Source organism: Pseudophryne corroboree, chromosome 7 (assembly GCF_028390025.1).
Source record: "Pseudophryne corroboree isolate aPseCor3 chromosome 7, aPseCor3.hap2, whole genome shotgun sequence".
Classification (NCBI taxonomy): Eukaryota; Metazoa; Chordata; class Amphibia; order Anura; family Myobatrachidae; genus Pseudophryne; species Pseudophryne corroboree.
Window position 1 is genome coordinate 195910251 of NC_086450.1, and position 26299 is coordinate 195936549.

At 47.4% G+C, this 26299-nt stretch overlaps 1 long non-coding RNA gene across 1 annotated transcript; it reads right to left on the reverse strand.

The window, feature by feature from the left end:
• Positions 1 to 25838, reverse strand: LOC134943511 (uncharacterized). Its single transcript, XR_010181582.1, has 3 exons — positions 25642 to 25838; positions 2619 to 2756; positions 1 to 116 (listed from the first exon to the last, which is right to left on the reverse strand). It is a non-coding gene; the product is annotated as an uncharacterized LOC134943511 (long non-coding RNA).
• Positions 25839 to 26299: the final 461 nt, after the last annotated feature.

Sequence of the window (26299 nt, forward strand, 5' to 3'; positions counted from 1 at the left end):
TGTAGGTCTCACAGTGGGATATTGCAAATCGAATAATGTTATGAAAGTAAGAACATACACTGGATAGCAGATAGCACAGGTGTTAATTGTAGTCTCACGGCTATGCTGTCAAAAAACTGGAACACAAATTAGTGCCAGGGTGAGCACATAAAAACTCTACATGAGTCAGTTCCTGTATGTGAAGAGGATACATGTATGATGCCACATAAATATACAGTGGGACATTAAAGGGATATGCATTTATAAAAGTATAATTAAATACAACAATTAACAGACTATTTCCAGGGTGAGGACATGCAAACTCTGCACAAGGGTAATTTCTGAGTGAAAGGAGATATTTTTATCTAGTTAGCATATGTTGTCACGTGAATATAAAGTTCACTCACTTGAACACAAAATCTCTTGTACAAAATACTATCGATAATTAAGAGAAATAGGGAAGAGGTTGGTCTGGTACAGAACATAGTTTACATCACTAGATAATACAGGGCAGTATGGATGGTGTAATGGTTAGCATTACTGCCTCACAGCACTCCGGTCATGGGTTCGATTCCCACCATGGCTCTACCTGTGTGGAGTTTGTATATTCTCCCCGTACTTGTGTGGGTTTCCTCTGGGTACTCCGATTTCCTCCCACAATCCAAAATTATACTGGTAGGTCAATTGGATCCCAACAAAAAAAATTAACCCTAGTATGAATGTGTGTGCGTGTACATGTATGGAATACAGATTGTAAACTCCACTGGGGCAGGGACTGATGTGAATTGCCAAACATTCTCTCTGTAAATCGCTGCGGAATATGTGTGCGCTATATAAATAACTGGTAATAAATAAATAAATACAGTAGGTTGAAAAATATGGTCCTCCATTATCAGCACACAGAGATAGCTGCTGCACACCATATGAAATCAATGCTTGGTGTGTGTGCAGACCTCTCACTTAGCTCTGGTAGGTATGAAGGAAGAAGCAGGGTTTCTGCTGCTGTGGTGGAGTGGAATGCAGTCTGATACCAGATTGCAGGCTGTAATCACCCTTCCTCACCCTCTTCCTCAGTGAGAGAACCCTAGAAATGAATCTAGAAGTATGTAGAGGCAGGGAAAACACCACACCATATGCTGCTACTCGCTATGTGCGACAAGTCATACTGATTTGCCACTGAGCCATCTGGTCTGGTAGGTGTGTTCTTAGCATGTGCCTTGTAAGCTATTGAGGGTCATTCCGAATTCCGAGTTGATCGCTCGCTAGCTAGTTTTAGCAGCGTACAAACGATATGCCGCCACCCACTGGGGAGTGTATTTTAACTTAGCAGAAGTGCGAACACATGTGCAGCTGAGCTCAGCAAAAAGAGTTTGTGCAGTTTCAGAGTAGCTCTGAACCTACTCAACGCTTGCGATCACTTCAGCCTATTCGTGTCCGGATTTGACGTCATACACCCGCCCAGTGAATGCCCAGCCATGCCTGCATTTTTACAGACACGCCTGCATTTTTGCAAACACTCCCTGAAAACGGTCAGTTGACATCCAGAAACCCCCCCCCCCCCCCCCCCTTCCTGTCAATCTTCTTGCGGCAGTCAGTGCGACTGAAAACTTCACTAAAACCTGTGCAAAACAGCAAATGTCTTTGTACCCGTACGTCGCGCGTGCGCATTGCGGTGCATATGCATGCGCAGAAATGCAGATTTTTGGCCTGAACGCTGCACTGCGAACAACGACAGCTAGCGATCAACTCGAAATGACCCCCAGTGTTCCTCTGGTACATGTGCAGGAGGGCTAATGCCTAGTCCTTTTGCTGTAGCACACCTAGTAAATGAAAGTACCTGAGACCTGGTAGTGGTTCCTGGTGGTGTAGAAGTGACTGAGAAGGTTGCAACAGCTAAGTGCAGGCAGTGATGTTCTCAGTGCTAGCCGATGGATGTTCCAGAAAGTGGATCAGTGTTAGAAGCATCACTGGCACTGGGATGCTTTCAGGGGCAGGGCAAGCATATGTTATGCGTGCAAGGCTTCTACAGTGCACTAAAAAAAACAATGGGTTCTCGTCCATCACCTATGAGAGTCCAGGCACCAAACATTTAAACTTACCGGCTTCCCAGAATGCTCTGCTCCTTGTCGAAGTATAAAAAATATATATTACATAGAGAGAACATACAGACTCCACACATTATGAGTCGCTAAGCTTGCAAATACGCGCAGCGAGCACAGCAAATATGGTAACATACGCATTTACACAGACATGCCACAAAGATAGATTCAACACATATTTCATACCGCACATAAATTTGAACATACCAAGCACCAGACATCATAAGGTTTTAAATTATATAATGGAGTAATGTCATGTATGTTTATTATTGGAACGAAGCAAGATGGACATGTCGTGCTTGGTATCAAAGCAACCCGATTAATGTGTATATCAATTTGATGCCTGTTATTAAGTTGTAGCTCATTGCAACAAGTAGTTATGATTGAATGTAGGAATATAAAGCCACAATTCTGATGAGAACTAAAGGATTCCATTCAAAACATGTGATGGACAGGAAACTCATGCCAGCCCTTTTGATGTCTTCAAGGCTTGCATATGAACTGACCAATGACTCATCATGAATGAGAAAGTTCCCTCACCTAGGCCAAGTAACAAGAGATCTGGATACGCCCCCAAGAGACTCAGTGTATAGGTGATCACACACAGAGCCGGCTGCTTTTCCTGTTTGTCCCAGATGATGGTGGAGATGATGTCTGTCCAGTGGCTGCATGATTTTACTGAGAGAGAGAGAGAGAGAGAGAGAGTGATATGGAGTGGAGACTTTATTTGAGCAAAATATGGTAATTGTATCGCTGGCCATGTATGTATTTGAATTAGTTTGTAATAACTGCTTACTGTGTAAATTGTAACCATGTAACTATATATATATATATATATATATATATATATATATATATATACTGTACATTGTGATATATTGAATACATATCCTTTTAATAACAAATATATACATCAATGAGCTTTGGAACTCAGATAATGTGTGGGTGTATTGTTTTCTCTTATGGGATGCAGTGTTTTGCGATGTATAGCGCACATTCATAGCACATGGTAATAAAATGTGCAGGCGTCCACAGTATATATTAGAGCTGGCAATTTCAATATTTGTTAGAAAGCAATTTTACTTTTACAGATGGGGGCGCGTCCGCGATATCACGTTCTTAATGATGCACTGTACATTACAAACGCAATGCTGTGGTGGACCACCTAACGGTGGACGCATTGCGACGCTGACGAATCACATCCGTGTGTTTTGTTGTGTTACCAGTAAGCCGCTGATATGAAATTCAAGGGACAGTGTGTTTCTCATAATATTTAAGATGCTACAGCGTATTTTTATTGAGGTTTGCTATCCTAAACCAACACTATCAGTTCCAGGCGCTGCCATTTAGCCTGGCTACAGCACCCAGAATATTTACAAGTCACACCTGCGTTATCAGGGAATCAGGATACTTCCTTATCTGGATGACATACTGCTCCTGGCCAGTTTACAAACAATGATAGCCTTCCTACAAAGTCACAGTTGGCTTATCAACTGGAAAAAGTCCTCACTCATACCATCCCAAAGAATGGTACATCTGGGAGCCCTGCTAGACTCTCAAAATCAACGACTGTTTCTACCAATGAACAAAATATCAAAACTAAGGGACAAAATACAGCGGTTCCTTCACCATCCTCAGGTGTCAATTCACTCGGCCATGCAAGTCCTCGGCCTGATGATATCTACATTCGACATGGTAGAATTTGCCCTTTACAAAGGTTGATTCTAGCTAACTAGAATGGCCAGCATCATCAGATCAAACAGCAGATAATAACACTGACCAATCTCATTACCAATCAATGTACTGGAACTGAGGGCAGTAAACAAAGCATTGACACTGGCAGGCAGCATTCTCCAAGGCAGGCCTGTGCAAATTCAATCCGACAATGCCACAACAGTGGCATATATTAATCATCAAGGCAGCACTCGCAGCAAAAAGGCAATACAAGAGGTAGCCAAAATACTAAAGAGGGCCAAATGTCATCTTCTGGCCATATCAGCAGTGTTCATACCAGGTCTCCTTAACTGGGAAGCAGACTTCCTCAGTCATCAGGATGCGCACATGGACGAATGGGCTCACCACCCAAAAGTGTTCCAACTACTAGTGGACATGTGGGGCTGGCCAGATGTGCATCTGATGGTATCATGTCATAACCACAAGGTCCCAGTATACGGATCCAGGTCATAGGATCCACAATCAGCATTCATCGATGCTCTAGCAGTGCAATGGACATTTCATTTACAGTGCATCTGGAAAGTATTCACAGCGCTTCACTTTTTCCACATTTTGTTATGTTACAGCCTTACTCCATAATGGAATAAATTCATTTCTCCCCTCAAAATTCTACACACAATACCCTATAATGACAACGTAAAAAAAGTTTTTTTTGAGATTTTTGCCAATTTATTAAAAATAAAAAACTAAGAAAATCACATGTACATAAGTATTCACAGCCTTTGCCATGAAGCTCAAAATTGAGCTCAGGTGCATCCTGTTTCCACTGATCATCCTTGAGATGTTACTACAGCTTAATTGGAGTCCACCTGTGGTAAATTCAGTTGATTGGACATGATTTGGAAAGGCACACACCTGTCTATATAAGGTCCCACACTTGACAATGCATGTCTGAACACCAACCAAGCATGAAGTCAAAGGAATTGTCTGTAGACCTCCGAGACAGGATTGTCTCGAGGCACAAATCTGGGGAAGGGTACAGAAAATATCTGCTGCTTCGAAGGTCCCAATGAGCACAGTGGCCTCCATCATCCGTAAATGGAAGTTCGGAACCACCAGGACTCTTCCTAGGGGTTCACTACGATATGCCGGCGGTCGGGCTCCCGGCGACCAGCATACCGGCGCCGGGAGCCCGACCGCCGGCTTACTGACAGTGTGGCGAGCGCAAATGAGCCCCTTGCGGGCTCGCTGAGCTCGCCACGCTACGGGCACGGTGGCGCGCTACACGCGCCACACTATTTTATTCTCCCTCCAGGGGGGTCGTGGACCCCCACGAGGGAGAATAAGTGTCGGTATGCCGGCTGTCGGGCTCCCGGCGCCGGTATGCTGGTTGCCGGGAGCCCAACCGCCGGCATACTGAAGACCACCCCTTCCTAGAGCTGACCGGCCATCTAAACTGAGCGATCGGGGGAAAAGGGCCCTAGTCAGTGAGTTGACGAAGAACCCAATGGTCACTCTGTCAGAGCTACAACATTCCTCTGTGGAGTGAGGAGAACCTTCCAGAAGGACTACCATCTCTGCAGCAATCCACCTATCAGGCCTGTATGGTAGAGTGGCCAGACAAAGCACATGGCAGCCCGCCTGGAGTTTGCCAAAATGTACCTGAAGGAATCTCAGACCATGAGAAACAAAATTCTCTGGTCTGATGGAGACAAAGATTGAACTTTTTGACGTGAATACCAGGTGTCACGTTTGGAGGAAACCAGGCACCGCTCATCACCAGGCCAATACTATCCCTACAGTGAAGCATGGTGGTGGCAGCATCATGGTGTGGGGATGTTTTTTCAGCGGCAGGAACTGGGAGACTAGTCAGGATAGAGGGAAAGATAAATGCAGCAATGTACGGAGACATCCTGGATGAAAACCTGCTCCAAAGCGCTCTTGACCTCAAACTGGGGCGACTGTTCATCTTTCAGCAGGACAACGACCCTAAGCACACAGCCAATATATCAAAGGAGTGGCTTCAGGACAACTCTATGAATGTCCGTGAGTGGCTCAGCCGGAGTCCAGACTTCAATCCAATTGAATATCGCTGGAGAGATCTGAAAATGGCTGTGCACCGATGCTTCCCATCCAACCTGATGAAGCTTGAGATGTACTGCAAAGAGGAATGAGCGAAACTGCCCAAAGATAGGTGTGCCAAGCTTGTGGCATCATATTCAAAAAGACTTGAGGCTGTAATTGCTGCCAAAGAAAGTATTGAGCAAAGGCTATGAATACTTATGTACATGTGATTTTCTTAGTTTTTTTATTTTTAATAAATTCACATTGTCATTATGGGGTATTTTGTGTAGAATTTTGAGGGAGAAAATTAATTTATTCCATTTTGGAATAAGGCTGTAACATAACACAATTTGGAAAAAGTGAAGCGCTGTGAATATTTTACGGATGCACTGTACCATACATATTTCCCCCAATATCTCTTCTGCCAAGGGTAATAAGGAAATTCAAACAAGAAAGAGGAAACCTCATTCTGATAGCCCCAGCGTGGCCCAGACAGCACTGGTTCTCTGACCTACAGAGCTTTTCAGTAGGGCAACCCCTTCAACTTCCTTAGTGACAGGACATGCTATTTCAAAGGCCATGTCTACATCCGGACCTGAACCATCTGTCTTTGACGGTGTGGCTCTTGAATCATCCATTTTAAGAGTGAAAGGATATTCAACCTCTGTAATTCAAATGATGCTTAAGGCACGCAAGCCTGCTTCAGCACGTATATATTATAGAACATGGTATACCTATTTCACATGGTGTGCTTCTAAGTGCTACGATACAACTATATTTAAAATATCAAGAATACTGGCTTTTTTTCAAAGAGGATTGAATCTTGTTTTATGCCTTGCTTCTCTGAAAGTACACCTTTCTGCCCTGTCAGTATGGTTTCAGAGAAGAATTGTTACACTACCGGATATATGTCCTTTTTTTCAAGGGTCATACATGTACAACCTCCATATGTACACCAGGTAGTTCCATGGGATCTCTCTGTAGTATTGGAGGCACTTGAAGAGCCTCCTTTTGAACCGTTAGGGGTAAATTTATTAAGATAGGAGTTCTGTTTAAGATGGGATGTTGTCCATATCAACCAATCAGATTCCAGGTATTAAGAAGGTGCTAGACCAGGCATGTCCAAACTGCGGCCCTCCAGCTGTTGAGAAACTACACATCCCAGCATGCCCTGACACAGCTTTAGCATTCTCTGACAGCAAAACTGTGTCAGGGCATGCTGGGATATGTAGTTTCACAACAGCTGGAGGGTCACAGTTTGGACATGCCTGTGCTAGACAAATGAGAAGTAGAATCGGATTGGTTGCTATGGGCAACATCCCATCTTAAATAAAACTCTCATCTTAGTAAATTTACCCCTTAGAGTCAGTGGACCTCAAATGGTTGACGGCTAGGACAATATTTTTGCTGGCTATTGCTTCTGCCAGGAGGGTGTCAGACTTACACACACACTCCTGTCATCCACCATTCCTGATTTTTCATCATGACAGGGCTGTTCTACGGACTAGGTCTGGGTACCTTCCTAAAGTGGTCTCAAGGTTTCACCTTAATCAGGAAATTCTAGTCCTGGCATTTTTCTCACCAGATCTTTCAACAAAACTATCTACGTATCTGCATAGACCGAACCAGTTCTATCTGACGATTCGACTCTCTAGTCATACTTTATGGATTTCACAAGCGTGGCTATCCAGCTAACAAACATAAGATGGCCAGATGGATTAGAATGGTTATTGCACAAGCATACAATCAAGCTCATTTGCCTGACCCAACTTCAATTTCTGCCCATTCTACTAGATCTGTATGTCCCTCATCGGCAGCATGTTGTGGGGCGTCTCCTGAGCAATCATGTAAGGCCACTATGTGGTCTTCCATTCAAATGCTTCTAAAATTCTACTCATTTGATACCTTTGCATCCCAGGAAGCTTCCTTTGGATGCAGGATTCTGTTATCCTCTGAGGTGCGTCCCCTCCCTTAAAAATACTGCTTTAGGACATCCCCAATGTTCTTCCTGTGGAGCCCCAAGAATCCCGAAGAAGAAGCGAAAGTTATGGTAGATTTACCTTTGTTAACTCTCTATCTTAGAGGTTCATAGGGTCCACAGGCCACCCACCCTGACGCACCTGGCCTCTCTGTTTTTTTTGTGGCATTAGTCACTGTTTCTTTTCTCCTGTCAGCGGGTGTTCTTATGTGTACAATATCTTTCTTCTATCCACTTCCTGCTTTGGGCTTGTTAACAAAACTGACCTGTCTGAGCATGGAGGTGGGGTTATAGGAAGCGGATCTGTGCATTCTGGGAAGCCGGAAAGCTTAACTGTTTGGTGCCCGGATTCTCACCCACCAACTACAACCCCCAATGTTCTCCCTGTGGACCCTATGAACTTTATAGAAAGAGAGCTAACAAAGGTAAGTCTACCGTAACTCTTGTTATTCAGTTTCCGGCAGTTGTTGCAGAGATGGGCCTGGCGGATGAGAAATCCTGGGGTAAAGAAATTCTCTCCTTTTTAACACATACTCATGACTCGTTTTCCAGGATTAACCTGGCCCATGTCTCCTCAAATTTGCTTTCCAAGTTATTATTCAGCTGGACAGTACCACTGTGACATCACAATGCTTTTAACTGAATGCAGCTAGACAGTACTGGTGTAGTATGGTATGCCGGCGGCCGGGCTCCCGGCGACCAGCATACCGGCGCCGGGAGCCCGACCGCCGGCATACCGACAGCATGGCGAGCGCAAAACGCTATTTTCTTCTCCCTCCAGGGGGGTCGTGGACCCCACGAGGGAGATAAAAGTGTCGGTATGTCGGCTGTCGGGATTCTGGCGCCGGTATACTGTGTGCCGGGATCCCGACAGTCGGCATACTGAAGACCACCCGACAGTACATCTGTAACATCATAATGCGTTAAACTGAAGGCCGCTAGACAGTACATCTGTGACATCACAATGCATTCACCTGAAGGTAGCTAAACAGTACCTCTGTGAGGGTATGGGTCATTAGGTCGACCACGCTTAGGTCGACAGTGACTAGGTCGACACCTGAAATAGGTCGACACAGTCATTCGGTTGACGTGAACAAGGTCGACATGGGAAAAGGTTGACGTGAGGTATTTTACTTTTTAGTGTTGTTTTCTTCGTAAAGTGACGGGGAACCCCAATTAGTGCACCGTGTCCCTCGCATGGCACGCTTTGCTTGCCATGCTTCGGGCAAGGTTACTATTCCCAATCGTCCACATGGATTGTAAAGTATGAAAAAGTTAAAAAAATGAAGAAAAAAAGTGTGAAAAACACATGTAGAGCATTTCCATGTCGACCGAGTGCACAACGACCTAGTGACTATGTCAACCTAATGCATGTTAACCAATAGTGGTTGGCATAATGACTGTCGACTAAGTGTTGTCGACCTAATGACCGTATCCCCTCACAATGCATTCAACTGCAAATGGTAGACAGAACCTCTGCGACATCATAATTCATTCAGCTGCAGGCAGTTACATATTATCTCTGTGACATCACATTGCATTCAGCTGCAGGCAGCTAGACAGTCCATCTGTGACATCACAGTGCTTTCAGCTGCAGGAAGCTAGTCAGTTACTGTGACGTCACAATGTGTTCAGCTGCAGGCAGCTAGACCAAAATTCTGTGACATCTTAATTTGTTCAGCTGCAGGTAGCTTGCAGTTCCTTTATAACATCACAATGCAATCAGCTGCAGGCAGCTAGACAGTACATCTGTGATATCACAATGCATTCAGCTGATAGCAGCTAGACAGTACATCTGTGACATCTCAATGCGTTCAGCTACAGGCAGCTTGCAGTTCCACAATGCATTCCGCCAGTGCCGTAACTAGACATTTTAGCGCTGTGTGCAAGAAAAGGCATCGGCGCCCTCCCCCTTAACGCAAACAGGCGGCAGTGCGTGTCGTAGGCGGCAGTGCGTGCTGTAGGCGCGCACGAAAAATATAGGAGCATGGCTTCACGGGAAAGGGGTGTGGCCACAAAATAATACCAATTCATATAATGGTGCACAGTAGTCTCCATTATTCAAATTATGCCGCACAGTAGCGCCACTACACCAGGTAGAGCCCCTTTTACACATTACGTCAGACAGCGTCCTCTTTTTACACATTACGGCAGACAGCATCCTCTTATTACACATTACGGCAGACAGTGTCCCCTTTTTTACACATTACGGCAGAGTCCCCTTTTTTTACACATTATGGCAGACAGAGTCCCCTTTTTACACATTACAGCAGAGAGCGTCCCCTTTTTTTACACATTACGGCAGACAGCGTCCCTTTTTTTTTACACATTACGGCAGACAGAGTCCCCTTTTTTACACATTACGGCAGACAGCGTCCCCCTTTTTTACACATTACAGCAGACAGCGTCCCCTTTTTTACTCATTACGGCAGGCAGCGTCCCATTTTTTACAAATTACAGCAGACAGCGTCCCCTTTTTTACACATTACAGCAGCATCCCCTTTTTTACACATTACGGCAGACAGAGTCCCCTTTTTTACACATTACGGCAGACAGCGTCCCCCTTTTTTACACATTACAGCAGACAGCGTCCCCTTTTTTACTCATTACGGCAGGCAGCGTCCCATTTTTTACAAATTACAGCAGACAGCGTCCCCTTTTTTACACATTACAGCAGCATCCCCTTTTTTACACATTACGGCAGACAGAGTCCCCTTTTTACACATTACGGCAGACAGCGTCCCCCTTTTACATGTTACGGCAGACAGCGTCTCCTTTTTTTACACATTACAGCAGAGAGCATCCCCCTTTTACACATTATGGCAGGCAGAGTCCCCCTTTAACACAGTACGGCAGCCAGTCCCCCTTACATCCCCCCCCCTCCTACCCTTAGGGTGTAGTGTAGTGTAGTGACGTGTACTGTGGTGTATAGTAGTGTAATGTACTGTAGTGAAGTGTAGTGTAGTATAGTGTAGTGTAGTGTACTGTAGTGAAGTGTAGTGTAATATGGTGTAGTGTAGTCACGTGCTGTTGCGGGCGGGGGCGGCTTCACGGGGACACGGGCGGGCGGGTGGTGGCTTCAGCAGCAGGAGTCTGGTGGGCATCAGCGGCTTCCGTATTGCAGGAGAGGGGGGCCGGGCTGCCGCTGGGCCATTGAGAAGGCTGCACAGATGCCGCAGCGGCTTGAAAACTTCCTCTGAACTTGAAGCCGCCCGCCCGCCTGTGTCAAGCTGTAACTGGACACAGGCGGGCGGCGGCTTCAAGTTCAGAGGAAGTTGCGGAACACAGGTGGGCGGGTGGCGGCGGCTTCAGCGGGACACGGTTGTGTCCAGGCGGGCAGGCGGTGGCTTCAGAGGGACACGGGCGGGCGGCGGCGCCATCAGCGGGACACAGGCGGCGCCGCCTTCAGCAGTCTGGGCTCTGAGCTAGCAGGTGTGATGCCCGATGGTGCGCCCTCAGTGCATTTGCGCTGTTGGCAAGGCACCATCGGCACACACCTTGTTACGGCTCTGCATTCCGCTTCAGGCAACCAGACAGTACCTCTGTGACATCACAATGCATTTAGCTGCAGGCAGCTACACCGTACCTCTGTGGTGTCACAATGCATTCAACTGCAGGCAGCTCGACAGTACCTCTGTGACATCACAATGCATTCAGCTGCAGGCAACTAGACAGCACCTCTCTGTGATGTCACAATGCGTTCAGCTGCAGGCAGCTAGACAGTACCTCTGTGATGTCAAAATGCCTTCAGCCGAAGGCAGCTAGAGAGTCCATATGTGACATCACAATGTATTTAGCTGCAGGCAGCTAGACTGTACATCTGTGATATCACAATGCATTCAGCTGAAGACAACTAGACAGTACATCTGTGACATGTCAATGTGTTTAGCTGCAGGCAGCTTGCAGTTCCTCTGTGACATCACAATTCATTCAGCTGCAGGCAGCTAGACAGTACCTCTGTGACATCACAATGCATTCAGCTGATGACAGCTAGACAGTACATCTGTGACATCTCAATGCGTTCAGCTGCAGGCAGCTTGCAGTTCCACAATGCAGTCCGCTTCAGGCAACCGGATAGTACCTCTGTGAATTCACAATGCATTTAGCTGAAGGCAGCTAGACAGTACCTCTGTGACATCACAATGCATTCAGCTGCAGGCAACTAGACAGTACCTCTGTGATGTCACAATGCGTTCAGCTGCAGGCAGCTAGACAGTAGCACTGTGATGTCAAAATGCCTTCAGCTGAAGGCAGCTAGACAGTACATCTGTGACATTACAATGTGTTCAGCTGCAGGTAGATAGGTAGTACCTCTGACGTCTTAATGCGTTCAGCTGAATGCAGCTAGACAATACATCTGCGACATCACAATGTGTTCAGCTGCAGGCAGCTAAACAGTTCCTCTGTGACATCACAATGTATTAAGCTGCAGACAGCTAGACAGTATATCTCTGACATCACAATACATTCAGCTGCAGGCAGCTAGGTAGTACATCTGTGACATCACAATACATTTAGCTGTAGGCAGCTAGACAGTACATCTGTGACATCTCAATGCGTTTAGCTGCAGGCAGATAGACAGTACCTCTGTGACATCAAAATGCGTTCAGCTGCAGGCAGCGAGACCGTACCTTTATGACTTCACAATGCATTCCACTGAAGGCAGCTAGACAGTACATCTGTGACATCACAATGCATTCAGCTGCAGGCAGCTAGACAGTACATCTGTGTCATATCAATGCATTCAGCTGCAGACAGCTTGCAGTTCCACAATGCATTCAGCTTCAGGCAGACAGACAGTACCTCTGTGAAATAACAATGTATTTAGCTGCAGGCAGCTACACAGTACCTCTGTGGCATCAGAATGCATTCAACTGCAGGCAGCTAGACAGTACCTCTGACACCACAATGCATTCAGCTGCAGGCAACTAGACAGCACTTCTGTGACGTCACAATGCGTTCAGTTGCAGGCAGCTTCTAGTTCCTTTTTGACATCACAAAGCATTCAGCTGCAGGCAGCTAGATAGTGCCTCAGGGACATGACAATGCATTCAGCTGCAGGCAGTTTGCAGGTGCTCTGTGACATCACAATGCATTCAGCTGCAGGCAACTAGACATTACTTATGTTACATCACAATGCATTCACTGCAGGCAGCTACACAGTACATCTGTGACATCACAATGTATTTAGCTGCAGACAGCTAGACTGTACATTTGTGATGTAACAATTAGAGATGAGCGGGTTCGGTTTCTCTGAATCCGAACCCGCCGAACTTCAGCTTTTTTTACACGGGGCCGAGCAGGCTCGGATCCTCCCGCCTTGCTCGGTTAACCCGAGCGCGCCCGAACGTCATCATCCCGCTGTCGGATTCTCGCGAGGCTCGGATTCTATCGCGAGACTCGGATTCTATATAAGGAGCCGCGCGTCGCCGCCATTTTTCACACGTGCATTGAGATTGATAGGGAGAGGACGTGGCTGGCGTCCTCTCCGTTTAGAGTGACTAATAGTACTAGAGAGAGAGACACACAAATTTTGGGGAGCATAATATAGGAGGAGTACTACTTGCTGCTGATAGTGTGACCAGTGGCAGTGACCAGTGCCACCAGTTTAATGAATCCGTTCTCTGCCTGAAAAAAAACGATACACAGTGTGACACAGTCACACATACCATATCTGTGCTCAGCCCAGTGTGCTGCATCATATACTGTATATCATTATCTGACTGCTGAGTGCTCACTGCAGTGCTCACACAGCTTAATTGTGGGGGAGACTGGGGAGCAGTTATAGCAGGAGTACATATTTTAAGTACAGTGCACACTTTTGCTGCCAGAGTGCCACTGCCAGTGTGACTGACCAGTGACCACTGACCACCAGTATTGTGATTGTCTGCTGACCACCAGTATATTGTGATTGTCTGCCTGAAAAAGTTAAACACTCGTCGTGTGGTGTTTTTATAAACGCATTCTGCAGACAGTGTCCAGCAGGTCCGTCATTACATAATATATACCTGTCCGGCTGCAGTACTAGTGTGATATATATATATATATTTTAATTTTATCTCATTATCATCCAGTCTATATTAGCAGCAGACACAGTACGGTAGTCCACGGCTGTAGCTACCTCTGTGTCGGCAGTCGCTCGTCCATCCATAATTGTATACCACCTACCCGTGGTTTATTTTTTTTTCTATCTTCTTGATACTAGTAGCTTACTTTAGGAGTCTGCAGTGCTGACAGACAGTGTCCAGCAGGTCCGTCATTACATAATATATACCTGTCCGGCTGCAGTACTAGTGTGATATATATATATATATATATATATTTTAATTTTATCTCATTATCATCCAGTCTATATTAGCAGCAGACACAGTATGGTAGTCCACGGCTGTAGCTACCTGTGTCGGCAGTCGCTCGTCCATCCATAATTGTATACCACCTACCCGTGGTTTATTTTTTTTTCTATCTTCTTGATACTAGTAGCTTACTTTAGGAGTCTGCAGTGCTGACAGACAGTGTCCAGCAGGTCCGTCATTACATAATATATACCTGTCCGGCTGCAGTACTAGTGTGATATATATATATATATATATATATTTTTTTTTTAATTTTATCTCATTATCATCCAGTCTATATTAGCAGCAGACACAGTACGGTAGTCCACGGCTGTAGCTACCTCTGTGTCGGCAGTCGCTCGTCCATCCATAATTGTATACCACCTACCCGTGGTTTATTTATTTTTTCTATCTTCTTGATACTAGTAGCTTACTTTAGGAGTCTGCAGTGCTGACAGACAGTGTCCAGCAGGTCCGTCATTACATAATATATACCTGTCCGGCTGCAGTACTAGTGTGATATATTTATATATATATATTTTAATTTTATCTCATTATCATCCAGTCTATATTAGCAGCAGACACAGTACGGTAGTCCACGGCTGTAGCTACCTCTGTGTCGGCAGTCGCTCTTCCATCCATAATTGTATACCACCTACCCGTGGTTTATTTTTATTTTCTATCTTCTTGATACCAGTAGCTTACTTTAGGAGTCTGCAGTGCTGACAGACAGTGTCCAGCAGGTCCGTCATTACATAATATATACCTGTCCGGCTGCAGTACGAGTGTGATATATATATATATATATTTTTTTTTTTAATTTTATCTCATTATCATCCAGTCTATATTAGCAGCAGACACAGTACGGTAGTCCACGGCTGTAGCTACCTCTGTGTCAGCAGTCGCTCGTCCATCAATAATTGTATACCACCTACCCGTGGTTTATTTTTTTTTTCTATCTTCTTGATACTAGTAGCTTACTTTAGGAGTCTGCAGTGCTGACAGACAGTGTCCAGCAGGTCCGTCATTACATAATATATACCTGTCCGGCTGCAGTACTAGTGTGATATATATATATATATATTTTAATTTTATCTCATTATCATCCAGTCTATATTAGCAGCAGACACAGTACGGTAGTCCACGGCTGTAGCTACCTCTGTGTCGGCAGTCGCTCGTCCATCCATAATTGTATACCACCTACCCGTGGTTTATTTTATTTTTTCTATCTTCTTGATACTAGTAGCTTACTTTAGGAGTCTGCAGTGCTGACAGACAGTGTCCAGCAGGTCCGTCATTACATAATATATACCTGTCCGGCTGCAGTACTAGTGTGATATATATATATATATTTTAATTTTATCTCATTATCATCCAGTCTATATTAGCAGCAGACACAGTACGGTAGTCCACGGCTGTAGCTACCTCTGTGTCGGCAGTCGCTCGTCCATCCATAAGTATACTAGTATCCATCCATCTCCATTGTTTACCTGAGGTGCCTTTTAGTTGTGCCTATTAAAATATGGAGAACAAAAATGTTGAGGTTCCAAAATTAGGGAAAGATCAAGATCGACTTCCACCTCGTGCTGAAGCTGCTGCCACTAGTCATGGCCGAGACGATGAAATGCCAGCAACGTCGTCTGCCAAGGCCGATGCCCAATGTCATAGTACAGAGCATGTAAAATCCAAAACACCAAATATCAGTAAAAAAAGGACTCAAAAATCTAAAATAAAATTGTCGGAGGAGAAGAGTAAACTTGCCAATATGCCATTTACCACACGGAGTGGCAAGGAACGGCTGAGGCCCTGGCCTATGTTCATGGCTAGTGGTTCAGCTTCACATGAGGATGGAAGCACTCAGCCTCTCGCTAGAAAAATGAAAAGACTCAAGCTGGCAAAAGCACCGCAAAGAACTGTGCGTTCTTCGAAATCACAAATCCACAAGGAGAGTCCAATTGTGTCGGTTGTGATGCCTGACCTTCCCAACACTGGACGTGAAGAGCATGCGCCTTCCACCATTTGCACGCCCCCTGCAAGTGCTGGAAGGAGCACCCGCAGTCCAGTTCCTGATAGTCAGATTGAAGATGTCAGTGTTGAAGTACACCAGGATGAGGAGGATATGGGTGTTGCTGGCGCTGGGGAGGAAATTGACAAGGAGGATTCTGATGGTGAGGTGGTTTGTTTAAGTCAGGCACCCGGGGAGACACCTGTTGTCCGTGGGAGGAATATGGCCGTTGACATGCCTGGTGAAAATACCAAAAAAATCAGCTCTTCGGTGTGGAAGTATTTCAACAGAAATGCGGACAACATTTGTCAAGCCGTGTGTTGCCTTTGTCAAGCTGTAATAAGTAGGGGTAAGGACGTTAACCACCTCGGAACATCCTCCCTTATACGTCACCTGCAGCGCATTCATAATAAGTCAGTGACAAGTTCAAAAACTTTGGGCGATAGCGGAAGCAGTCCACTGACCAGTAAATCCCTTCCTCTTGTAACCAAGCTCACGCAAACCACCCCACCAACTCCCTCAGTGTCAATTTCCTCCTTCCCCAGGAATGCCAATAGTCCTGCGCTGCTGTTGTTGCTGCTGGGAGTCGATAGTCATCCCAGAGGGGAAGTCGTAAGCCCACTTTTACTACTTCCACCAAGCAATTGACTGTCCAACAGTCCTTTGCGAGGAAGATGAAATATCACAGCAGTCATCCTACTGCAAAGCGGATAACTGAGGCCTTGACAACTATGTTGGTGTTAGACGTGCGTCCGGTATCCGCCGTTAGTTCACAGGGAACTAGACAATTTATTGAGGCAGTGTGCCCCCGTTACCAAATACCATCTAGGTTCCACTTCTCTAGGCAGGCGATACCGAGAATGTACACGGACGTCAGAAAAAGACTCACCAGTGTCCTAAAAAATGCAGTTGTACCCAATGTCCACTTAACCACGGACATGTGGACAAGTGGAGCAGGGCAGGGTCAGGACTATATGACTGTGACAGCCCACTGGGTAGATGTATGGACTCCCGCCGCAAGAACAGCAGCGGCGGCACCAGTAGCAGCATCTCGCAAACGCCAACTCTTTCCTAGGCAGGCTACGCTTTGTATCACCGGTTTCCAGAATACGCACACAGCTGAAAACCTCTTACGGCAACTGAGGAAGATCATCGCGGAATGGCTTACCCCAATTGGACTCTCCTGTGGATTTGTGGCATCGGACAACGCCAGCAATATTGTGTGTGCATTAAATATGGGCAAATTCCAGCACGTCCCATGTTTTGCACATACCTTGAATTTGGTGGTGCAGAATTTTTAAAAAAACGACAGGGGCGTGCAAGAGATGCTGTCGGTGGCCAGAAGAATTGCGGGACACTTTCGGCGTACAGGCACCACGTACAGAAGACTGGAGCAACACCAAAAACGACTGAACCTGCCCTGCCATCATCTGAAGCAAGAAGTGGTAACGAGGTGGAATTCAACCCTATGTATGCTTCAGAGGTTGGAGGAGCAGCAAAAGGCCATTCAAGCCTATACAATTCAGCACGATATAGGAGGTGGAATGCACCTGACTCAAGCGCAGTGGAGAATGATTTCAACGTTGTGCAAGGTTCTGCTGCCCTTTGAACTTGCCACACGTGAAGTCAGTTCAGACACTGCCAGCCTGAGTCAGGTCATTCCCCTCATCAGGCTTTTGCAGAAGAAGCTGGAGACATTGAAGGAGGAGCTAACACGGAGCGATTCCGCTAGGCATGTGGGACTTGTGGATGGAGCCCTTAATTCGCTTAACAAGGATTCACGGGTGGTCAATCTGTTGAAATCAGATCACTACATTTTGGCCACCGTGCTCGATCCTAGATTTAAAACCTACCTTGGATCTCTCTTTCCGGCAGACACAAGTCTGCTGGGGTTCAAAGAACTGCTGGTGAGAAAATTGTCAAGTCAAGCGGAACGCGACCTGTCAACATCTCCTCCTTCACATTCTCCCGCAACTGGGGGTGCGAGGAAAAGGCTCAGAATTCCGAGCCCACCCGCTGGCGGTGATGCAGGGCAGTCTGGAGCGACTGCTGATGCTGACATCTGGTCCGGACTGAAGGACCTGACAACGATTACGGACATGTCGTCTACTGTCACTGCATATGATTTTCTCCCCATTGAAAGAATGGTGGAGGATTATATGAGTGACCGCATCCAAGTAGGCACGTCAGACAGTCCGTACTTATACTGGCAGGAAAAAGAGGCAATTTGGAGGCCCTTGCACAAACTGGCTTTATTCTACCTAAGTTGCCCTCCCACAAGTGTGTACTCCGAAAGAGTGTTTAGTGCCGCCGCTCACCTTGTCAGCAATCGGCGTACGAGGTTACTTCCAGAAAATGTGGAGAAGATGATGTTCATTAAAATGAATTATAATCAATTCCTCCGTGGAGACATTGACCAGCAGCAATTGCCTCCACAAAGTACACAGGGAGCTGAGATGGTGGATTCCAGTGGGGACGAATTGATAATCTGTGAGGAGGGGGATGTACACGGTGATATATCGGAGGATGATGATGAGGTGGACATCTTGCCTCTGTAGAGCCAGTTTGTGCAAGGAGAGATTAATTGCTTCTTTTTTGGTGGGGGTCCAAACCAACCCGTCATTTCAGTCACAGTCGTGTGGCAGACCCTGTCACTGAAATGATGGGTTGGTTAAAGTGTGCATGTCCTGTTTATACAACATAAGGGTGGGTGGGAGGGCCCAAGGACAATTCCATCTTGCACCTCTTTTTTCTTTAATTTTTCTTTGCGTCATGTGCTGTTTGGGGAGTGTTTTTTGGAAGGGCCATCCTGCGTGACACTGCAGTGCCACTCCTAGATGGGCCAGGTGTTTGTGTCGGCCACTAGGGTCGCTTAGCTTACTCACACAGCTACCTCATTGCGCCTCTTTTTTTCTTTGCGTCATGTGCTGTTTGGGGAGTGTTTTTTGGAAGGGCCATCCTGCGTGACACTGCAGTGCCACTCCTAGATGGGCCAGGTGTTTGTGTCGGCCACTAGGGTCGCTTATCTTACTCACACAGCTACCTCATTGCGCCTCTTTTTTTCTTTGCGTCATGTGCTGTTTGGGGAGTGTTTTTTGGAAGGGCCATCCTGCGTGACACTGCAGTGCCACTCCTACATGGGCCAGGTGTTTGTGTCGGCCACTAGGGTCGCTTAGCTTACTCACACAGCTACCTCATTGCGCCTCTTTTTTTCTTTGCGTCATGTGCTGTTTGGGGAGTGTTTTTTGGAAGGGCCATCCTGCGTGACACTGCAGTGCCACTCCTAGATGGGCCAGGTGTTTGTGTCGGCCACTAGGGTCGCTTATCTTACTCACACAGCTACCTCATTGCGCCTCTTTTTTTCTTTGCGTCATGTGCTGTTTGGGGAGTGTTTTTTGGAAGGGCCATCCTGCGTGACACTGCAGTGACACTCCTAGATGGGCAAGGTGTTTGTGTCGGCCACTAGGGTCGCTTAGCTTACTCACACAGCTACCTCATTGCGCCTCTTTTTTTCTTTGCATCATGTGCTGTTTGGGGAGTGTTTTTTGGAAGGGCCATCCTGCGTGACACTGCAGTGCCACTCCTAGATGGGCCAGGTGTTTGTGTCGGCCACTAGGGTCGCTTATCTTACTCACACAGCTACCTCATTGCGCCTCTTTTTTTCTTTGCGTCATGTGCTGTTTGGGGAGTGTTTTTTGGAAGGGCCATCCTGCGTGACACTGCAGTGCCACTCCTACATGGGCCAGGTGTTTGTGTCGGCCACTAGGGTCGCTTAGCTTACTCACACAGCTACCTCATTGCGCCTCTTTTTTTCTTTGCGTCATGTGCTGTTTGGGGAGTGTTTTTTGGAAGGGCCATCCTGCGTGACACTGCAGTGCCACTCCTAGATGGGCCAGGTGTTTGTGTCGGCCACTAGGGTCGCTTATCTTACTCACACAGCTACCTCATTGCGCCTCTTTTTTTCTTTGCGTCATGTGCTGTTTGGGGAGTGTTTTTTGGAAGGGCCATCCTGCGTGACACTGCAGTGCCACTCCTAGATGGGCCAGGTGTTTGTGTCGGCCACTAGGGTCGCTTATCTTACTCACACAGCTACCTCATTGCGCCTCTTTTTTTCTTTGCGTCATGTGCTGTTTGGGGAGTGTTTTTTGGAAGGGCCATCCTGCGTGACACTGCAGTGCCACTCCTAGATGGGCCAGGTGTTTGTGTCAGCCACTAGGGTCGCTTATCTTACTCACACAGCTACCTCATTGCGCCTCTTTTTTTCTTTGCGTCATGTGCTGTTTGGGGAGTGTTTTTTGGAAGGGCCATCCTGCGTGACACTGCAGTGCCACTCCTACATGGGCCAGGTGTTTGTGTCGGCCACTAGGGTCGCTTAGCTTACTCACACAGCTACCTCATTGCGCCTCTTTTTTTCTTTGCATCATGTGCTGTTTGGGGAGTGTTTTTTGGAAGGGCCATCCTGCGTGACACTGCAGTGCCACTCCTAGATGGGCCAGGTGTTTGTGTCGGCCACTAGGGTCGCTTAGCTTACTCACACAGCTACCTCATTGCGCCTCTTTTTTTCTTTGCGTCATGTGCTGTTTGGGGAGTGTTTTTTGGAAGGGCCATCCTGCGTGACACTGCAGTGCCACTCCTAGATGGGCCAGGTGTTTGTGTCGGCCACTAGGGTCGCTTAGCTTAGTCATCCAGCGACCTCGGTGCAAATTTTAGGACTAAAAATAATATTGTGAGGTGTGAGGTATTCAGAATAGACTGAAAATGAGTGGAAATTATGGTTTTTGAGGTTGATAATACTTTGGGATCAAAATGACCCCCAAATTCTATGATTTAAGCTGTTTTTTAGTGTTTTTTTAAAAAAACACCCGAATCCAAAACACACCCGAATCCGACAAAAAAAATTCGGTGAGGTTTTGCCAAAACGCGGTCGAACCCAAAACACGGCCGCGGAACCGAACCCAAAACCAAAACACAAAACCCGAAAAATTTCAAGTGCACATCTCTAGTAACAATGCATTCAGCTGAAGGCAACTGGACAGTACATCTGTGACAGGCCAATGTGTTTAGCTGCAGGAAGTTTGCAGTTTCTCTGTGACAACAAATTGCATTCACCTGCAGGCTGCTAGACATTACCTCTGTGACATCACAATGCATTCAGCTGCAGGCAGCTAGACAGTACCTCTGTGACATCTCAATGCGTTCAGCTGCAGACAGCTTGCAGTTCCACAATGCATTCAGCTTCAGGCAGCCAGACAGTACCTATGTGACATCACTATGCATTCAGCTGCAGGCCACTAGACAGCACCTCTGTAATTTCAAAATGCCTTCAGCTGAAGGCAGCTAGACAGTACATCTGTGACATTACAATGTGTTCAGCTGCAGGTAGATAGGTAGTACCTCTGACGTCTTAATGCGTTCAGCTGCATGCAGCTAGACAATACATCTGTGACATCACAATGTGTTCAGCTGCAGGCAGCTAAACAGTTCCTCTGTGACATCACAATGTATTAAGCTGCAGACAGCTAGACAGTATATCTCTGACATCACAATACATTCAGCTGCAGGCAGCTAGGTAGTACATCTGTGACATCACAATACATTTAGCTGTAGGCAGCTAGACAGTACATCTGTGACATCTCAATGCGTTTAGCTGCAGGCAGATAGACAGTACCTCTGTGACATATCAATGCGTTCAGCTGCAGGCAGCGAGACCGTACCTTTGTGACTTCACAATGCATTCCACTGAAGGCAGCTAGACAGTACATCTGTGACATCACAATGCATTCAGCTGCAGGCAGCTAGACAGTACATGTGTGTCATATCAATGCATTCAGCTGCAGACAGCTTGCAGTTCCACAATGCATTCAGCTTCAGGCAGACAGACAGTACCTCTGTGACATAACAATGTATTTCGCTGCAGGCAGCTACACAGTACCTCTGTGGCGTCAGAATGCATTCAACTGCAGGCAGCTAGACAGTACCTCTGACACCACAATGCATTCAGCTGCAGGCAACTAGACCGCACTTCTGTGACGTCACAATGCGTTCAGTTGCAGGCAGCTTCTAGTTCCTTTTTGACATCACAAAGCATTCAGCTGCAGGCAGCTAGACAGTGCCTCTGGGACATGACAATGCATTCAGCTGCAGGCAGTTTGCAGGTGCTCTGTGACATCACAATGCATTCAGCTGCAGGCAACTAGACATTACTTATGTTACATCACAATGCATTCACTGCAGGCAGCTACACAGTACATCTGTGACATCGTAATGTATTTAGCTGCAGACAGCTAGTCAGCTAGACTGTACATTTGTGATGTAACAATGCATTCAGCTGAAGGCAACTGGACAGTCAGGGCCGGTGCAAGGTTTCAAGGCGCCCTAGGCAAATGTTCACAATCCTGCCCCTACTTCCCCCGAACCCTTCACCCAATCCCTCACATACACATTCACTCCAGTTCCCTAATAGTGACACACTGACAATTTTGTGACTAGTGCTCCCGTGCAGTGCATGATCTGCGTGTGCGCGAGCCCAGCAATGTATTTGCATCGCATTGATGCGAACGCCTGTGCCTGATTGACAGGCAGAGGCATTCACAGGGCAGTTGGGGTGGTGATGCAGCATTACGGGTGCGTGGCAATAAAAACAGGGCATGTTCGGAAAAAATTGCTGCTCTGCGCTGCCTTTGCAGCCAGGTGGCATCCATAGTTTAGCGATGCAATCGCAATTGAATTGCGATCGTATCTCTGGCGGGCATTGCCCTATGATGGGCGGTCCCCAGCACGTGATTGCAAGCAGTTGCAGTTTTGTACTGTAACTGATGCTGAGCAAGGTCCCTAAGTTCTCTGGCATTCTTGTTCATGAATAAATCCTTCCCAATTGTGAAACCTGAAATAATGGGCTGATATATTATTATTATTATTTTCCATGATAGTGTTATTAACACACAGTATAACTGCCTCATGATATGCGGTGAGGCAGTTTACTCAATTGAAGGTACATGAAGTCCCCCCCCAAAAAATCACAAAAATATCCTAACTCCAGAGAGGTACAGCGAGACAAATCTGCACCCAGGACCAGGGTCAGTCCTGAAACTTCAGCCGTATCCACTACATGTTCTGACTACCAAACCTGAATCTTTTCCATCTCCCCCAAAACACAGGGAGCCTCTACATGGCAGCAGAGGAAATGCTGTTTAGTAGACATATTACCGCCCAGATCTGATACTTATCTGTTGCACTCACAAAGCAAAATGGTTCAAATTAAAATCTCTTTAACCCATAGAATATCTAAGGGGCCAGATACTTCACTGCATGCAAGTATGTTAGATGAACATTCCAGTAGAATGTGATCCATACTGCACATATACTTTTCCTATATATTGCCCACAAGGATGGTTTTGTTACTTGATCCTTCAGTAATTGAAATTTCCATTAACACAAGCGTTTTCCATTAATGGAGAGCCACACTCAGGGCATAACTACATGAGTGGGCCCCATAGCAAGGTTTCCAAAGGGCCCCTTTGGTGAAATACTCGCACATACAAAGGACAACCACTTGTGCTGGACCTTGGATTGGTTGCGGTAGGTCCAGCGTGGGACCGTTATCCAGTTTCAAAGTACTAGGTTATTTTCATATAAGCTGACCACCTTGGCAGAGCCAGCTGCAGGCTAGAGTAAAATCTCTTACCATCTCCTGAAACATAACATAAACTTTCACACTGACATCGTCTCAAAACATTCTGTGACCTGGACATTTCTCCACAGAACACTTGAACGCAATGTTCCTATGTAACATGATGGAAGCAATCTCGGGAGGGTAACATGAGAGATGCAATCGTGGGGGAAGGGGGTGTAATATGCTGCAATTGCGGGAGGGGGGACAGGTAACAAGCCTTAGGCAAGCGCGGAAGGGGTAGGGTTACATGCGGGAGACCAAACGCGCCAGGCGGAAGGGGGAATAATGATGTGGGAGCCCAACTGTGGGGTGGGGGGGGGGGGGGGGCAGGCAACATGATGTGGGAGCCTAATTGCGGGGCGGGGGGGGGGAGTGGGTAACATACAGGAGCCCAATCGTGGGGGGGGGGGGGGAGCAGGTAAAATCGTGCAGGAGCCCAATCTCCAAGCGGGGGGGGGGGGGGGCAGGATTGCAGAGAGAATTTGGTACAGAACAGTCAGTGTTCACAATGCATTCACTGGCTCATGTTATAGACACTAAGGAGAGGATAGGGTATACAGCCGTCTCCCCTAGTCTCTCCTGGCCCTGGGTGCATGCTCCTGCCATGCGGGAGATCAATTGCGGGTGGGGGGAGCTGGTATCAAGGTGCAGGATGGGGGAAGCGGGCAACATTCAAGAGGCCAATCGCGGGGGGGGGGGGGGCAGCAGATAACAAGATGTGGAAGCTAATCGCGGGGGAGAGCGGGTAACCAGATGCGGGAGACAATCAGGTGGGGGGCAGGAGCGCGGATACCAAGATGCGGCGGGAGACACTCGCGCGGGGGGAGGGGGGGAGCACATAGCAAGATGCGGGAGACAATCGCGGGGGGGGAGCGGGTAACCAGATGCGGGTGACAATCAGGTGGGGTGGCGGGATGCGCGGACACCAAGATGCGGGAGACAATCGCGCGGGGGGAACGTATAACAATACGCGGGAGACAATCGCGGGGGGGAGCGGGTAACTAGATGCGGGAGACAATCAGGTGGGGGGGGGGGCGGGAGCGTGGATACCAAGACGCGGGAGACAATCGTGGGGGGGAGCAGGTAACCAGATGCGGAATCAGGTGGGGAGGCAGGAGCGCGGATACCAGGATGCTAGACAATCGCTGGGGGGGGGGCAGCGGGGGTGGAGCGGGTAACCAGATGCGCATACCTCCCAACTGTCCCGATTTTCACGGGACAGTCCCGTTTTTTGGGACTGTCCCGCTGTCCCACCCGCGGGCCACAGTGTCCCCGCGGGCCACAGTATCCCGCGGTGGGGGGGGCAGTTGGGAGGCTCTGTCAATCGCTGCTCTGCTTAGCAGAGCAGCGGTGAATAGACGCTGTGCGCATGCGCACAGCGTTTATTCAGTGGAGTCAGAGGGAGCATGCCAGCTGCTCACAGAGCGCTGGGCATGCCCCCTCAGTGACGAAAACGGGTGTGTGGCTCGCGATTGCGGGTCCTCCCGCGAAGCCACGCCCCCTTTTCATAGACCACGCCCCCTTTTTCGAGTGTCCCGCTCTACAATAAAAGAAAGTTGGGAGGTATGGATGCGGGAGGGGGGAGTGGGTATCAAGAAGATTCGGGAGCAAAATCGTGGGGCGGAGGGAGCGGGTAACAAGATGCGGGAGGGGAGCGGGTAACATTCAATAGCCCAGTCGCGGGGGGGGGAGTGGGCATCATGATGCGGGAGACAATCGCGGGGGAGCTGGTAGTATGCGGGACTCGGGTGGCTGGGGCGGCAGGATTGCAGAAACAGGAGGAAGGAGAACAGACAGTCAGTGTTTAGAAATTGATGCATCATGATTCACTGACTTACGTTTAACTGTACAGACTCGGTGCGGGTGCTGACAATTAGGCGACATCCCTGGCTGCTCCTCGTCTCTTACAGAAGAGGAGGAGGTTATCTGAGCTGAGGCGAGGCAGGATGTTAAAGAAAGCGTTCTCTCTCTCTCATTCAGTGTGCGGTGCCGCCCTCCAGTGGTCGCCGCCCATAGGCTGCTGCCTAAAGCTGCCTAGTGGTAGCGCCGGCCCTGTGGACAGTACATCTGTGACAGGCCAATGTGTTTAGCTGCAGGAAGTTTGCAGTTTCTCTGTGACAACAAATTGCATTCACCTGCAGGCTGCTATACATTACCTCTGTGACATCACAATGCATTCAGCTTCAGGCAGCCAGACAGTACCTATGTGACATCACTATGCATTCAGCTGCAGGCCACTAGACAGCACCTCTGTGATGTCACAATGCATTCAGCTGCAAGCAACTAGACAGTACAGCTGTGACATAACAATGCATTCAGCTGCAGGCAGCTAGACAGCACCTCTTACATCACAATGTATTCAGCTGCAGGAAGCTAGGTAGTACATCTTTTACATCACAATGCATTCATTGCGTTTAGCTGCAGGCAGCTAGACAGTACCTCTGTGACATCAAAATGCGTACAGCTGCAGGTGAGACCGTACCTTTGTGATGTCAC